Source organism: Littorina saxatilis, linkage group LG13 (assembly GCF_037325665.1).
Source record: "Littorina saxatilis isolate snail1 linkage group LG13, US_GU_Lsax_2.0, whole genome shotgun sequence".
Taxonomy (NCBI): domain Eukaryota; kingdom Metazoa; phylum Mollusca; class Gastropoda; order Littorinimorpha; family Littorinidae; genus Littorina; species Littorina saxatilis.
In genome coordinates this window covers 24,678,272-24,689,905 of record NC_090257.1, presented here as the reverse complement: position 1 = coordinate 24,689,905, position 11,634 = coordinate 24,678,272, and the positions used below count along the sequence as shown (strand labels likewise).

Here is an 11,634-nt window from a genome sequence, read left to right as displayed (position 1 = left end):
GCATTGTTTTGGTGCTAAAACTAGTAAAAGTCAAAGCAAGGTACATGCTTTTTCCAGGGGTGGGGTTCCGGAACCCCTGAAACCCCCCCCCCCCCCCCCCCCCTGGGTCCGGCCCTGCTCTCTCTCTCTCACACACACACACACAGAACAGACAGACAAACAGCTAGAGACTCACCTCAAGGGTCGCAATACAGTGGTACAGACATACCGACAGAAACACTGACACAGACTATTTGTTCAGTAAATTCATCTGAACGGCTGACTTAGGCTACCAATCAATGTGTGCTTTGCAAGTTAGTTTCGGTTTCCGCTGGGGTATAAATACTTTCTTGCACACTGCTCCGCGGCACCCGCGTGTTTCATAGGCGTATGAAAGTATAGATTAGTATCGAGTTATTAGTTTGCTTTCGTCTGTGCAATATACTCTCTTTGGTTTACCCGTTAAAGCCCCAGTATGTCTAAAATGGTTCACAGAACGATTTAAATCTTCTCATGAAAAAAGCAGTTCTAACCTTATTGAACACACTTGCAATAGCATTTAATAGCATTAAATGACACAGTTCGTTTGAATGGCTATTTAGCTCGCGTAAACCGCACACCTGTTTTCGTGGTTTATCTAACCCCTCAGCCATCGTGAACCCGTGTGATCCACTTTCCTTTTTTTTCACAATTTAGTAGTCAGTTTGTGATTTCAATGCGACTCGCTGTATGCAATAGCACGTTATTGTGTACCTCTGAATCTAAAACGCAACAAACGGCTGCGAGTCACACGAACTGAGCGTTGGCGGTTGACTAAATTGTTGTTGTTGTTGTTGTTGTTGTTGTTGTTGTTGTTGTTGTTGTTGTTGTTGTTGTTGTTGTAAGTGTTGTAAGTGTTGATGTTGTCGTCAGTTGTATTTGCGTACCTGTATCTCCTGCCTTCTTTCAAGCTTTTGCCCCGAAGCATTGTCAGTTTAACGGACGAAACCGATTTATTTTTAAAGCGACTGTGGGTAACGTGAAGTGTCAGTTGTTTCCAATTTATGTGCAAAACTACTCATTGCAAAGACCCTGGTTTGCTGACACATGTCGGTCTGCTTTAGCCGCCACTCGCACAGTATTCTTGGATCTTTTCGAGGTCATATGCAAACCAATACAAAAGACAAAGGTCACCGTCGTATCACAACAGGGCTGTATAACATATGCACCGAAACCACCACTACGCCGTGTAAGCGGTGATCGAGTTCCATTGGTGCGTATAGGCCAGTGACGTCAGTAAGGCGAAAGCAAAAGTGTGTGTGTGTATGTGTATGTGTGTGTGTGTGAGTGAGTGTGTGTGTGTGTGTGTGTGTGTGGGTATGTGTGTGTGTGTGTGACAGCGGTGTGTGTGTATATGTATGTGTGTGTGAGTGTGTGTGTGTGAGTGTGTGTGTGTGAGTGTGTGTGTGTGTGTGTGTGTCAGTGTCAGTGTGTGTGAAATAGACATAGACAATCATAGAAAACTGTATCACCTCAAGACGAGAAACTCGGGTGTGGTGTATCACAGCATTACAACATACTACATAACACGTAAGAACAAACAAGTCGCGTAAGGCGAAATAACAACATTTAGTCAAGCTGTCGAACTCACAGAATGAAACTGAACGCACTGCTTTTTTCACCAAGACCACATACTCGTAGCATCGTCAGTCCACCGCTCGTGGCAAAGGCAGTGAAATTGACAAGAAGAGCGGGGTAGTAGTTGCGCTGAGAAGGATAGCACGCTTTTCTGTACCTCTCTTCGTTTTAAATTTCTGAGCGTGTTTTTAATCCAAACATATCATATCTATATGTTTTTGGAATCAGGAACCGACAAGGAATAAGATGAAAGTGTTTTTAAATCGATTTCGAAAATTTAATCTTGATCATAATTTTTATATTTTTAAATTTCAGAGCTTGTTTTTAATCCAAATGTAACATGTTTATATGTTTTTGGAATCAGAAAATGATGTAGAATAAGATGAACGTAATTTTGGATCGTTTTATAAACAATTTTTTTTTTACAATTTTCAGATTTTTAATGACCAAAGTCATTAATTAATTTTTAAGCCAACAAGCTGAAATGCAATACCGAAGTCCAGCCTTCGTCGAAGATTGCTTGGCCAAAATTTCAATCAATTTGATTGAAAAATGAGGGTGTGACAGTGCCGCCTCAACTTTTACAAAAAGCCGGATATGACGTCATCAAAGGTATTTATCGAAAAAAAGAAAAAAAACTTCCGGGGATATCATTCCCAGGAACTCTCATGTCAAATTTCATAAAGATCGGTTCAGTAGTTTGGTCTGAATCGCTCTACACAAACACACGCACAGACAGACAGACACAAACACACAGACACACACACACACACACACACACACACACACACACACACACACACACACACACACACACACATACACCACGACCCTCGTCTTGATTCCCCCTCTATGTTAAAACATTTAGTCAAAACTTGACTAAATGTAAAAACAGTAATATTCCTTTCACGTACAGCATTATTTAAACCGTACGGAGGCGCAAATAGTCAACTCATAAAAATTAAGATTAGGATAATAATGTCAAAACAAATCTCTCTCTCTCTCTCTCTCTCTCTCTCTCTCTCTCTCTCTCTCTCTCTCTCTCTCTCTCTCTCTCTCTCTCTCTCTCTCTCTCTCTCTCTCTCTCTCTCTCTCTCTCTCTCTCTCTCTCTCTCTCTCTCTCTTGTGTGTGTGTGTGTGTTTGTGTGTGTGTGTGTGTGTGTGTGCGTGTGTGTGTGTGACCTTTAAACCGGTGAATAATGCTGCCTGCTGATTGGAGATGAGACCTAAACAAATCCAGGCGAAGATCAAATGATATAAAGATGATATTTGATCACCGACGCAGCTTTGCCTGGATATATTCTGTTTACTTTTAAATTAGCCTTTGAGGATTGTTGGGTAGTCGCGGTTGGTAAGCCGAAAACAGTGTCTGGTTTTCCCCAAACTGTCCATGTTTCATTTAGTCATGTATGTACTTTTCGGGTTAACTGAATAAGGGCAATTTTAAACACAAAAGTAGGCCATGCATTTTTTTTTAATAATTTGTCATTTTCCCCCATCTTCTGTTCTTTGACTTTCTTTGATTTTCCTTCTATTTTCTGTCCTTTCTTTCTTTATTTTGTTTGTTTGTTCTTTCTCTGTTTTTTTCTTTCTTTCTTTCCCACTTCTCTTTCTTTCTTCAATTTTCTTTCGTTCTTTCTGTCTGTCTTTTTTTCTTTCATTTTCCTTTTGTTGTTGTTGCGTGTATTAGGCTTTTCTCTCTGAATTATGGCAATTATTAAGTACAAAAGTAGGCCATCCATATTTTATTTGTTTCGTCATTTTTCCCCACCTTTATTGTGGTGTCTTTCTTTGGCTTTCTTTGTTTTTCCTTCTATTTTCTTTTCTTTCTTTTCTTCCTGTCATTCTGTCTTTATTTTGTTTGTTTCTTTGTTTCTTTGTTTCCTTCTTCTCTTTCTTCCTTTTTTTCGTGTTAGGCTTTTCTTTCTTTCTTTCTTTTTCAATTTATTTTAGTTCCTTTCTTTCTTTCTGTTAGCTTGTTAGACAGTTAGTCAGTCAGCCAGTAAGTCGAGTTATTTATAATTAGCAAGTCAGTTAATTCCTTACTTGGACAGTCAGACAGCCGACCGATCAATAATTGTTTGGATGGCTGCTTGCTTGCTTGCTTGCTTGCTTGCTTTCTCGCGTCCATTGGTTAGTTGGTTGACTGGCTGATTCGTCAACTGACTCCTATGTTATCTGGCTGATTCATTGACTGACTAGCTGGTCGATTTTGTAAAGTAAAATGGCCACTTTTACTTGTTTATGTGTCTTTTGTCATGACCATGGGATAACATTTCCGGGTGTTATATAATACATATCTTTCCTGGCTTTTGAGTCAGTGTCCGTGACTTCCTCCTTGACACAGTAAAGAAGCGTATGTGTTGTGGTGTGTGTTTATTCATTTCTCGGACACCGACAAAGCAAGGACGACGATGCAATCAAAGTATTTAAATGTTGACTCATCTACTATCATCCTAATAAGGCCCGTGAGAACCATACGTACGTTGCATGCGTACAAACACTATAATGGAGTTTCTTAATATTGTCAAGGTTTCATACCCCAGAATCTAAGTCATTTCTGAGCTGACGTTTGCCCCCTAGAAAGAAAAGAACAGAATTATACTCGAGTCATAAAAAGTATACATGTAGTAATAATATGTGACATACAACCAGACTTACAACAACAACAACAACCACAACAACAACTAACAAACAACAACAACAAACAAACAACAACAACAACAACAACAACAACAACAACAACAACAACAACAACAACAACAACAAACAACAAACAACAACAACAACACAGAAACAGCAGATCACTTTATAAAGAACACACGTCCGCAGATGACAAATGTCAAATTCAAGGAACTGTTGTATATAGGGGAGAGTTACTGGTTGCGTACCTGTTATCCATATCGTACCACCCCCATTCCCGCGAAATGACGAATGCCTGAAGCCCCTGCTGAAGTGTGGGGAGAACCCCGTAGGAAAGAAGCATTCTTCCAGTGTCAACATGGCAGCTAGCGAGAAAACCACCAGCAAGAAAGAAAAATTCACTTTTTTCGCATTTTGATGTTATTTTCGTAGTGACAAATTTGTGTGACTATGCAAAGACTACACCACTGAGCAAATTAACTTGACTATACATTAATACCTTGTTGAGTGTAGGCTGCATTTGGATCAAAACGTTGGCCTTTGCTTTACATGTGGAAGGCTAGATCTACTTATTGTCCAGCCTACCGAAGTCACGCATATCGTACCAGCCAGAGTCTTGATATAGTACCGGTGGTACGATAACAATGACTTCTGGTACGATATGCAGGATGACACAACCTCCTATTAATTGCCAAATGATCCATTTAGGAGTACTTATTAAGAAGTCTGAAGCCTGAAGTTGTTTCAGAAAAATGCTTTCCCCCTCGAACTGGACATCAGAGGACATGAAAAAATGTCTGGCAGCCATTGCAAACGGAATGGGCTTCAACGCTGCTTCAAGAGTTATTGATATTGTACCACAAGGTCACTAATATCGTACCCCCAGTACGTTATAAGTGACTGACAGGTACGCATTACAGAACTGGTCTTGTAATTCGTACCATTTGGATGATTTTTTTAAATTCGTACTGAAACCAAGTTTGCGTTTTTTTCATTGCAAACAATATACGGAACGTTGAAGGCACAGGAGATGAGTGTTTATGGACAATTTGAAGTGCCTAGCATAAAATGGTTGCGCTATATAGCTGTTTGTCCTTAAGTGGTACGATACCTGTAACTCTCCCCTAATGCTCTATGACTAATGTGATACGCGGTCACGGTCGGTGACCGAAAGAGAGCTACCCGACCACAGCGGCCTACAAAGAGTTTCATTCACTGCAGTTAAGCAGACAGACGACTATGACGACTCATCTGCTCTGCCTTAGAGTTCAAGGACTTTCGATTTAGATTAAAGGAACAGACCTTCCCGCGTAAACATCCGGGTCACTACTGTCCGTGCTTGTGACCGGCGTATGACCACCAACAGCCGGATTCCGTACGTGTAAGCAAACATTAAACAAAATAGGCCTGGATGGGCCATTGTGGGTCAGTGCTGTAGTTGGTGGGGTTGTCGGTCTGAGGGCTGTTTGTCCGTTGGGGAACCGGGACAGGCATGTTTTGGGGTAGACAGAAGTGCGCAATTCAACCGGTTTACACGAGAAGAGCCCGGATGAGCCTTTAAAGTGAGAGAAACCCAGGGGCGGAGCAGTTACGCCAGAGGGGGAGGGGGGGGGGGTTTACAACTTGGGGGGGTTACAACTTGGGGTCCAGGGGCAACCCCCCTGAAGCTGAAGAATTTTAGCTATTTTACAAACAATTTGTGGCTTACCCTTGATTTTAAACATGATCAACTGGTGTCAGCAGCCGGGGGGGGGGGGGGGGGGGGTCCGGAACCCCTGTAACCCCCCTAATCCGCCCCTGAAATCGCTACATTCTTATGCAATTGTGGATCAGTTTCAAACACGCTCCTTGTGAGCACGCGTACGGCTATGCTCTTCTTCTTTGAAGATGTAGCCAAGTGCTAAACTGGCTACTAATTCGTTATAATGTTTTTATGTCATTTCTGTCGTGTGTAAGTTTTGCCCATCGCTTTATGTTTTGTGTAATGTCATTATCTGTTCTAAGTTAAATTTTGATATGCTCAGACGAGGTCGTAAACTCACTCAGTCGGCTGTGTCCACTAGAGAACATAATATGTTTTCCTTTGACGTCAAGCCGCCCTCCCAGAGAGAGACGCCGGGGTACCTTGGGCCCCAGGTGGTCGTTATGCAATGTGCCGCCAGCCTGTCTGGGTATCGTTGGACTCGGCGTTTTGTCAAGTGGGTGTCATTTCTTTTGACAGGGTAGATCATAGAAGATGCCAGGTGGCTTGGAGGTTTTAGTCTCTTACCTCCCTCCCCCCTTTCCTTGTCTTTACTGACCAATGAGAAGTGATGTCAGTTTTGTTAGCTAACTCTTGATTGGTGGCTTTTGACGCCACCCATCCCGATGTACATGATAGCATTTGAGATTTTGGGGGAGAACTGAGAACTATCTCGGACAGAGAGGACGTACTTGTTTTTGTACTTTGTTATCATGGAGACATATTGATGTAGATTGCATTGTACTATTGGTGTGGCCTCCCGGCCTTCGGGATGGGGGCTAGGTTGGTGAGGAGAAGAGAAGAATAGAAAATAAAGAGAAATGTGAATCGACAGACATGGTTTTCCAGAGTTTCATGTTGCATCAAGTGATTCGTCGGTCTGTGCCAGTGAACTCTTGTCTATCATTCTCTACATGTGAGTGAAAGTCCATTACGAGAGCAAGTGATGTTCGTTCAGTGCAAGACACTAAAGAGGCACCCACATGGTGTACTCCTGAACTTCGGGGTTTACTTCTAATAGGTGACTACATTCACCCAACTACTACATCAAGAGTCAACAATCAATTCTATCCTCATCCTTTCACCCCATCACAAAGAATTCATTCTGTGGGTCGACACAGCAGGTTGGCCTAGTGGTAAGGCGTCCGCCCCGTGATCGGGAGGTCGTGGGTTCGAACCCCGGCCGGGTCATACCTAAGACTTTAAAATTGGCAATCTAGTGGCTGCTCCGCCTGGCGTCTGGCATTATGGGGTTAGTGCTAGGACTGGTTGGTCCGGTGTCAGAATAATGTGACTGGGTGAGACATGAAGCCTGTGCTGCGACTTCTGTCTTGTGTGTGGCGCATGTTAAATGTCAAAGCAGCACCGCCCTGATATGGCCCTTCGTGGTCGGCTGGGCGTTAAGCAAACAAACAAACAAAAACAAAACACTGACTGACGTAGGCTACATGATCTTATTCAGTAATGTACTTTTGTTGGACGTATCAGTTTTGGAGCGCCGCAACCCTAGAGTTGCCCTTTTCAGTCATGGACACTCGAAGACGATGAGTTTAAACGGTGACTGTAACTCCGCAGGGGGTTTAATGCGATTTTGAAGCCGTGTGAAAACAAATCCTTGCAGTATGTCTTTCATTCAAAGAATGGTTGCTGACGTGCCAAAAGTTTCATGAATGACTGTTTGCAAGTCTGTGGGAAATATAGTACCGGGTTCTGTCACCAGGCCCCCGGTGAACAGACGATGTTCGGAAATAACTCTGTTGGGTTTGTATGATGGGTTGTGAATGAGTGATCATCAGTGAACACTCTTGCCATATCAAAGCAGTGGAGGCGAATTCTATCCTTAGCGGATTATGACTTTATTCAGTTATTCTGCAGAAAAACAGAAATGCTGGAGAAACTGAACTGTCTTTTCTGCAGCATTTCTGCATACTGTCATCGTTCGCGAGAGCAACGGTTTTTTTTCTGCAGTAAAACAGTTTTACTGCAGTAAAACTATGATTGAAATCAAGAATGCTGCAGTAAAACGGTGATGTTGTTTTACTGGAGAAACTTGAAACTGTTTACACTTTTTCTTCATCATTTTGGCGTTATTCAGTTATTCTGCAGAAAACCAGAAATGCTGGAGAAAAACTGTCTTTTCTGCAGCATTTCTCCATAATGTCATCGTTCGCCGAAGCAACGGGTTTTTCTGGAGCAAAACATTTTACTTTAGGGAGATATGATAATCCACACGTGCTCTTTGTCCATGTCAGTGTTTCAGACGTGACACCCCTCGTCAGTCGAGACTAGCTGATTGGCCCGCCAGGGTATGTTTTACAGTAAAGAACAAACCCGACATAGTTTTTTTCGGATCTCGTCAGTCTACTCTATACGCCGCGTCAGTCTTCTTGACCGGCTGGACGGACATCAGTCATACAAGTCTGTGACAAGACAAGCCAGACAACTGACAAGACATGACAAGACAAGACTCGCGACAACTTTACTGAGTGTCTGATTGTGGTACAAATATACATCATTCATAATTGTTTTCGTCAGTCACAGACTCAATAAATAGCATTACACTGTCAACACAACCACACTGCATAAAGATCGACTGACAAGCCACACGACATGATTAATACTCTCATCGCATTCTGTCATTCAGTCAGCCTTCCCTCCACACATGGTATCACTCACTTACTCACGTTCAGCAAACATTCCTTTAAATTATCCTTCGGTAAACAAACTCAGTCGGGGCCAACCATGATCGGCAAAACTGATGCACTAGTGCATGCACACAGTCAGAAAAGTGTCAGTGTTGACTCGGATTATAATATATTGACACCCGCAGCCTCCAGAAAAATGGACACACACACACAAGACAATTTTTGATATACTCCGAGATACTGTACAGCATATTATACAGGTCGTTCAAGTTTGCCAAAGAAAGTGAAAGCAAAAGTTAAAACTGTCCATTGTGTGTAGGTGTGTATGGCAACCACAGCAGAAACTGCTGTGCAAGGAAATAGAGGACGTACAGAGAAGGGCTACCAAACTGATATCGGCTCTCAGTGAGAAAACTTACCCAGAACGACTTGCTGTACTCAAACTACCGAGTCTCGAACACAGGCGTCTCCGAGGTGACATGATCGACCTCTACAAGTATATGCATGGGATCTACGACACAGGCAACCCGAATTTCCAGCTGGCCGAAACCAAAGACACTAGAGGAAACAGCCTCAAGTTGTAGGCTGAACGTTCGGAGCTGCTTCTTCGCAGAAAGGGTGATTCCTCACTGGAACAGTCTGCCAGAAACAGTTGTGACAGCACCATCAGTGAACAGTTTCAAAGGAAGGCTGGACAATTTCTGGGCAGACAGGCCAGAGAAATTCTCGCCAACGTGCTACCAATAACCGCCCGCGCATGCCACCAACAAAAGTGTTATTGGAGTACTGTTCGACAGGATCGATGAACAGGCATCGCAAGTTCAAGTTCAAGTTCAAGTTTAGGTACATGTGCACCAGTCTGGTACAAGCGCACCAGATATAGGGTTAGAGTGGTGTCCCTTGATGTCAAAGGGTAAGCATCCCACGCAAGAAGGAGTTACTCAGAACAACAGCGGGCGTTTCGTTGAGGAAGTTCAAGGTTTTAAGGTGGTTTGAGTAATTGTTCACATAAATTAAGAGTCGTCAGTAGTTCTTTTTTTTGCAACGATCCTGCTGTGATTCTTTCAGTCGCTGCTTTTCAAGTCAAAGTGTACTTGCAGTCAAACTCGAAAGTTGCCACTCGTTGATACACTGTAACTGTTAGTCTACTCTTAGTGTTATCAGCATGGATTACTTTACTCGTTATCGTGCACGGTGCAGTGGTCCTATTCAGACATGCTCTTCATTTTGCTTCATTAGGTCTTTTTCTTTTTTACCCAGGCACATGTGGTTTAACACTGGCCGTAACTCTTGCAAGGCTACCAGTAAGTTCGTCACACGGTAGATTCGGGTGACGAAGTTACCGGCAGGGTGGGCGGGTGTTTATGCTTAGAGCTTATGCTTTCAGATGTTTGATTTGTGGGAGAGATTCAAGATTCACATTTTTTAGAGAGAGAGAGAGACTGACTGAGAGAGAGAGAGACTGAGAGAGAGAGAGAGAGGGGGAGCGAGAGAGGGAGCGAGAGAGAGAGAGAGAGAGAGAGAGAGAGAGAGAGAGAGAGAGAGAGAGAGAGAGAGAGAGAGAGAGAGAGAGAGAGAGAGAGAGAGAGAGAGTCCTATGCCTATGACTTCAACCTCACTGTCAAGGAGGCAGAGAAACTCAATGTGAGGAGGGAGGGGTGGAAGGAGGTGGAGGGAGAGAGAGAGAGAAAGAAAGAGAGAGAGAGAAAGAGAGAGAGAGAGAGAGGGGGGGAGGTGCAAGATTGTATTACCATTACATAACAGCCGCGCTCGGACTACTGTGGCGAAGTTACTGTGGCGAAGTTACCGGGGACCGGTGACGAATCTACCGTGTGACGAACTTACTGGTATCCCTCTTGCAAGCTGTGTCTCCTCGATGTCGTAATATATCGTCGCTGTTATTCACAAGGCAAAAGCTATACGCTTCCCGAGTGTATACAGGATCGATGAGTCTGTATACGCTCCGGCAATGAAAAGCTCTATTACAAATCTGTAGCCAATGAAATTCCCCCTAACAAGTCGTTGGGAAGTAGCCAATGAAAAATCAGTCTGACGTATGGACTTCCTCTATCTCTTTTTCGGACCTGCAAGGGTCAAGTCCCAAGAAATATGTCTCTGTATTCCTATCTTATCACTCTGCTCCTGTTTTGTTTTCTTTCACATACATTTTCCCTTCTTTTTTGACGGGTTTCTGGACAGCAAACTCTAAAACAAATTCTTTTCATCACAAAAGCGATCTTTGGAATTGACTGACGTAGTCCGGAAGAATTCATGCATCAACTTACGTCACGTATTCGACGTCATCGCTTCGCATACCTTATGGTCTCGGTATTTCGTTGGCCTTCATATTTCCTACTTGTAAATGACCCTCAAAGCTAACCGAGACTAGTTGAGGTTGTATCAATGCGCCTCGCCAGCAGGTGGTTAATGGCTTTTTTAGCGAGTGGTTATCGACAATTATCGGTAATTTTTAATGAGTTGGGGCATTCTGACCAATCACAGGATCTGTTTCATTAAAACGCCAACTTGATTGAATTACAATGATAATTATTCCATTCTATTGAAAAAATATTGAGATATAGCTTTTTATTCAAAGGATCGAGCTATATTCATCCAGAAGTGGATATATATAATTATATGAGTTTTTTTTTATGCAAGCTAAAAGTACAACAGCAGGAACCTCGTATCTTTCATATTATGACAAAGTTTCCGTCATAGTGTGGCACGAAAACCTCTTAAGTTTAACTTGAGCAGGGTTTTTTGCCGCTCACTTCAAAGAAATGAAAATACGAGTTTTCTTCTCAAGAACTTTTCTTCACTTTAGAAAGCAGTTGGAGCTAGGAGCCTTTATCACCACAGGGAGCATCAACATAATAAAGGAGCTTACTATTGTTTTAGTTCCAAAACCTCAAAAATTGAGATACAAGCGACAATATGGTAACTTAATTAAGTCTGCTAATTTTGAGTTTTGACAATTTAAGTTACTTTGTTTTAAGGGTGTTAGAATGG

At 42.6% G+C, this 11,634-nt stretch overlaps 2 protein-coding genes across 2 annotated transcripts in view; one reads left to right on the top strand and one right to left on the bottom strand.

The window, feature by feature from the left end:
- LOC138945347 (uncharacterized) overlaps positions 1-11,634 on the bottom strand; it is a 546,160-nt gene that overhangs the window by 240,244 nt on the left and 294,282 nt on the right. The window lies entirely within an intron of this gene.
- LOC138945343 (glycerol kinase 5-like) overlaps positions 9,497-11,634 on the top strand; it is a 35,676-nt gene continuing 33,538 nt past the window's right edge. The window contains exon 1 of the mRNA XM_070316770.1: positions 9,497-9,612. The gene's annotated coding sequence lies outside the window, so the exon portion shown is untranslated. The remainder of the gene's footprint in view (positions 9,613-11,634) is intronic.